Source organism: Equus quagga, chromosome 9 (assembly GCF_021613505.1).
Source record: "Equus quagga isolate Etosha38 chromosome 9, UCLA_HA_Equagga_1.0, whole genome shotgun sequence".
NCBI classification, from domain to species: domain Eukaryota; kingdom Metazoa; phylum Chordata; class Mammalia; order Perissodactyla; family Equidae; genus Equus; species Equus quagga.
In genome coordinates, this window is record NC_060275.1 from 41,144,699 (window position 1) to 41,150,838 (window position 6,140).

The following is a 6,140-nucleotide window of genomic DNA, read 5'->3' on the forward strand; positions in this document are numbered from 1 at the left end:
AAAGAAACACTGCAAGAGTGGTTCCTCTCCCCAAAAGAGAAGAAACTGAGTTACTTGTCGTTGTAAGTTTAAATTCTCTCCTCACGACTCTGCAAATTAGCGCAAATGGAAAGTCAAATGAGAGATTAAGTTAAATATAAAAAGTAAAGGAATTTACTCTTTTTTAGTCCACTCCAGTTTGTGACAGTTAAATTTCAACTCCTTCATAAATGTCATTATAATATGCATTTTCATGCTATTTACATAGCATTTAATTTCCTATCAGCAGTATTTTGTGTTCTTTTGTACAGCTGTCATTTTTAACAATACTCCTATTAGTAGTCCCAGTGGCCCTATTTATGCTGTAGAACCCGGCCTCCGTGTTACAGTTGATTAGAATAGAGGTGTATATAGTCCCAACTGTGCAAGTTACACTCTCTCCCAAGAATGTGGAATTGAGATCCCTATTCTTGTCAGTCTCTTAAGTGCCTAAACTTGGCAGGTATATTAACAGGAGCTGTGGGGCAGGCATCTTCTTCCTTGCCCAAGTAGAGAAAGCCAATCAGTACAGAGAGAGCAAACCAACAATGAAACAGACATTCTGAATGCAGCTAAAGATGTTTCACCGAATAAACTATGGTGTCCTAAAAGGCAGCCACAGATTAGACCAGAAATGGCAATAGATTTCAACAAATTAACTCACATTCCAACTTTTCTTTATTATTTTTTTTTAATCTTTAAGAGAAAGATGTAAATTTGAAGCTAAAAGATCTCTCTCTTCTCCTTTCTCCCTCCTCATTTTTTCTTTTCTTATTTCACACATTTATTGACATCCTCTGGGCATTGTTCTGTCTTGGGCGCATAGCCAGGGCAAAGGCTCCTATAACAAGATTAGTTCCAGTATAACAGCGGAGGCAAAAGCCTGACACCAGTTTTAAAAAGCAAACAAAGCCTAAGTTTCAGAGAAATCAAAGAACCTCCAGCAGAAGTACACCTTCCTTTCTATACATAAAGTGCAATTATTCCAGGCATTCCCCCTCAATATACATATGCGTTTACTAGTTCCTCAAAGGGAGTCTATCCAAACTCCCTTCCAGCTTTGCTTCTAGAGGTAGTGTCATGAGAGCACTATTTTTCGAGTCCAATATCTCCAAATAATTTACTTCTTCCTTTGGTTGAGTCTTAATCTGCTCCAGTTTTAGCATCATGATCCTGCAACCTTAGACTAAATCATAAATGTAATCCCTATCAACTACCTTTTATGTACCACAACGCAGAGCAAATACAGTCGTGTGTCACTTAACAATGGGGATACTTTCTAAGAAATGCATCATTAGATGATTTCATTGTTGTGCGAACATCAGAATGTACTTACACACACCTAGATGGTATACCCTGCTACACATCTGGGCTATGTGGTACTAATCTTATGGGACCACCGTCATATATGTCATTCGTCGTTGAGTGAAACATCGCTATGCAGCGCATGACCGTACAACTACCATGAAAACTTCTGTTTAGAGCATGGAGAAAGGAGAAGAAATCACAGGATATGTACCATATGCTGCTGGACAGAGTTAATGAAGCAAAGCAGAGAACCACTGAGTCTCATGGGCATCATTTGATTGACTTGGCCGTGGTGAGAATTCTATTGTCAGATAATCTGGCTCTCTGATATTGCCTGCTAAGATCATTTCTATTGCCAAGAGAACACCTAAAAGGAGATTAGAATAGACAACTATGTTTGGGGATGAGGGTGGAGGGTGGGGCAAGGGATATTTGTAATTTATTTTTTATTTAAGGTATTGGGGTACAAAAGTGGCCTGAGGCCCACTAAGGATTAGGACATTCTGCCCCCTTGATTTTAATGAATCACAGGCCTGTTACACAGGTTTAGGTTTTTACTGGTGCTACAATTCTAGTAAAACCTTAGTCTAATGAAACCTGTCTATCACTTTCATTTTAGGGTAACTTCCTAAAAGTAAACACCAAAAACTTTGTCTGATCAGCAAGGCTGCTAAGTTAAAGAACCAAGGCTGAGCCATACTTGCGTTTTCTGTTTGTTAGCAGTAACAATGGGGACAACACATCCCCAGTGCAGTCTGTTTGACAAACTTTGTCTCAGGGCAGTGCGGATGAAGAAACTGGCTGGGCTGGCAGAATTCTTCTCCTTATCTTCTAGAATCTCACCCTGCCGCCAAACTGAATTCCAGTCCAGTGTACTTTGCAATGGCAGTGTCATCCCGTTTGTGAGTAAGGGAGCCAGTGTGAGGCACTGTGGTATGGCTCAGGGAGTCAGGATACCCCAAATCCTCCATTAATTGCTCCCCATTCCAGTTGCCAGGATCTCCTGCTTTCTCAGGCAGCATTTTAATCTTGTACACAGAAAGGGAAGTGAATCAGAGAGCTTGATTTCTGCATTTCAGTCCAGCAAATGATTACTTTTGTGGGGGATCAGAATTTGCCACCCCAAAGTGTGTCTCTTTGGCCTGATTATTTTTAAGAATAAAAGACTCTGAGGGAAACTTTGACCTTCTCCCTAACTGCCTCAAAGGGTTTAAGATAGAAGACCTGTCTCCAGGGCAGGCCATCACCGTGGTAACTCTGGGTACTGGTAGACAGGGCTGGTTCTTCTTTTTCCCCGTTTTTTTTTTTTGAAAGATTTTATTTATGTTTTATTTTTCCTTTTTCTCCCCAAAGCCCTCCAGTACATAGTTGTATAGTTTAGTTGTGGGTCCTTCTAGTTGTGGCACGTGGGACACCACCTCAGCATGGCTTGACAAGTGGTGCTAAGTCACTGCCCGGGATCCAAACTGGCGAAACCCTGGGCTGCTGAGCGAATTTAATCATTCAGCCATGGGGCCGGCCCCTGGGATGGTCCTTCTAAGTCGATTTTTATCACAGTTCTGTCTTTCAGCTCCCATTGTCTATAGATGGCCCAGCAAACACTTGTTTATCAAACATTTGCTTTTCCATCTCCATATAAATTGTTTTCCTCCTCTTCAAAGTCCCAAACCACTACCCCCAACATCCTCCTTTGTCTTTAGCTGAAGATGGTATTTAAGGGGGTGGCTTCAGCCCTTTTGGTGAGTTACTCAGTTTTCCTGGGTTTTTCCCATGTATGTATGTTATTAAACTTTGTTTTATTTTGTCCTGTTATTCTGTCTCATGTCAATTTATTTATTTTTTTAAAGGGATTGTTTTTCTTCCCAAATCCCCCCAGCACATAGTTGTATATTTTAGTTCTGGATCCTTCTAGTTGTGGTATGTGGGACACCACCTCAGCATGGCCTAATGAGCGGTGCCATGTCCGTGCCCAGGATTCGAACCAGTGAAATCCTGGGCTGCCAAAGCAGAGTGCATGAACTTAACTACTTGGCCACAGGGCCAGCCCATCTCATGTCAATTTAAGTCTTAGAGCAGCCAGAGGGACCTAGAGGGTAGAGGAATAGTTCTTCCTCCCCCACACTTTCTTGATTTGGACCTTAGCATTCTTGGTTCCCAATTCTTCTTTTTCTCTACCCACATCCAGGAAAATCTTGATGGCAGCTTGCACATTTCTTGTTGTACCTTATTGAAGATATCAACATAATCTGAACTATCAGTCTGAGTCCAATCAGGAGAGAAAAATCACACAGTAATTTGAACAAAAAAGTTTAATATAAAAAATTTTTACCTCTAATAAGGGATTGGCATAAGAAGTAAAGAATACAGGGTTGAACGCTTGCTTTGGCAGCACATACACTAAATTTGGAACGGTACAGAGAAGATTAGCATGACCTCTGCACAAGGATGACATGCAAATTTGTGAAGCATTCCATATTAAAAAAGAAGAAGAAGAATGTAGGATTGAGAGAGAGTCCCCAAAAGAGGGCCCTCCCACCACCACCACCACTAGGCCTGAGATTCACACCTTGCTGCAGAGAGCCCAGCTGTGGTTCACTGGATGGCAGAGAAGTCTTTAGGGGGCCATACTGGTGGAACTTGGGACTCTATCCTCTAGGGTGCCAAGGAAAGCTGTTCACAGAAAAGTGTCTCCTAGAGGCATTCTGCTACAAAACTGTCGAGGGGGACCTTGGAGGAAGATGCTGTCTGCTAGGTGCTGCTGGCCACATGCACTGCAGAAGCTGGGACTGGCCCTGTGTGCTATAATAGGAAACAAGCACACCAGAACTAGAAAACAAAGCCCTGTTCCTGCCATAGTTTCTCTCTAGTGCCCTCTATTAGCAAAACTTATTGTGCCAGCTGACAAAGGAAAAATGTCTAAGGGCCCAGATTTATTTTCACATAGCAGGCAAAGAAATGAGTAAATTTGGAGCTGAGAATTACTAGATTGGTAACTGGCATACTGACCCACTGACATTTTCCTACTAAGTCCCCTAAAGCTTCACCCTCCATGGCCTTTTGCCTAGAGCCGAAGGGACTAGAGGAATTAACCCAGGCAATTGCTTTACACCTACATACAAAATCTTAAGTTTCTCACCCACAATGCAGGAATCTTTACTGTCCCACCTCCCCCACCTACAGCTTAGCTAGTTCTGCATTTTCTCTGATGATCTGAAATAAGGATCCCGTTTCTAGTACTTATTTCTGTATCACTTAAAACTCTCAGGTTGTACATTACAGAACCCAGCTTGAACTAGGTAAGGGAGGAAATGCATTTTAAAGATGTAGAAATATTGCATGTGTCGACAAAAATAATCTATAACCAATCTATAAATGAAAATTTGGGAGAGTTTATTCTGAGCTAAAATCTGAGGACCATGGCCCAGGGCCTTTCTTCCCAAAGGAAGAAAAGGGCACCAAAGAAGTGAGGTATGGAGAGTGGTTATATACCCCCAAAGAGGATGCTTTACATATGATTGAAATGTCCCTCCCACAATAGTCACAAGATTGCCCTGTTGGCACAGCGCTTGATGGACGCAGCAGGTAGTGGGTCTGCTTCTGCTATCTCAGCGGGCGCAGCAGGAAGCAAGTCTGTTGTCTCGAGCTGGGTGGTCACAGGTGAGCTCAGCAATCAGTTCCTAGCCTAAGGAAAGATGCTTAATCCTTAAGGAAATGCCAACATTGGGAGGAGGAGGGAGGTTGCACCTTTATCTCAAGGGCCTTTGTTCTTGCCATAGGGAATATCTAAAGCAGATAATACAATGCATGCTCAACGGCCATGGTCAGGCCCTTTTGGAAGAACAAGGTCGGGCCGAATTAGGTTTACACCAAATGGTTTCCTCATATACTCCAATATATCCTGTGCTTGCCATTTATATTTGTCACATGGAACTCATATTAGTCAAGATTCTTTCCATTCCATGTGATACAAATTCAAGTTAAAATGGCTTAAGCAAAAACAGAATTCTCTAGTTCATACAATTCCAGTGGTAAGGCTGAGATAACGCATGTTCGAAACCAGAGCCTCAGAAGGTATCAAGATTTAGTTTCTCACTTTCTCCTGGCTCTGCTCTCCTTGGACTGACTTTAGCCTCAGGCAAACTCTTCCTCTCATGGTGGTCTCCAAGTGCTAACTTATTTGAGTTTAGGATATTCAGTGTGAAAAACACAACAGGACCAGCAATAAAAATAAGAATTGCCTTCTCCTAGGAGTTGCAGCAAAACTCCTGTAATTAAGTGATACCAGCCCAAACTGGTGACTCAAATCAATAAATATCTAAGAGAATGTACAATGGGGAAACAAAGAAGCAAACAAAGCTGTGTGCTTTAAGCTTCATCAGAAGTCTGGAGAGAGACCAGTGGATGGAAAAAATAGCATTAGGGAGGAGAGTTGTTTGGTCTCTATATTTAAATACTTTATTTTTGAAACCACAAGGGCTTTGCCAGTGAGATACTTCTTTCCTAAATTTCATGGACAATTATAATTTCCTAAATTGGGTGGAATAGAACTATATATACAACATAGTATTTGGTTTACCCACAGACCAATTTTGTTTGTTTGTTTGTTTATTGTGGTAAAAAAAAAGTAACATAAAATTTACCATTTTAACCTTTTTTTTCTTTGGTGAGGAAGATTGGCCCTAAGCTAACATCTGTTGCCAATCTTCCTCTTTTTGCCTGAGGAAGATTGTCACTGAGCTAACATCAGTGTCAGTCTTCCTCCATTTTTGTATGTGGGATGCCACCACAGCATGGCTTGATGAATGCTAGGTCCG

At 41.6% G+C, this 6,140-nt stretch overlaps 1 non-coding gene across 1 annotated transcript; it reads left to right on the forward strand.

The window, feature by feature from the left end:
* Nucleotides 1-3,703: 3,703 nt before the first annotated feature.
* LOC124245214 (U6 spliceosomal RNA) lies at nucleotides 3,704-3,806 on the forward strand. Its single transcript, XR_006890219.1, has one exon. It is a non-coding gene; the product is annotated as a U6 spliceosomal RNA (small nuclear RNA).
* The last annotated feature ends 2,334 nt before the right edge of the window (nucleotides 3,807-6,140 follow it).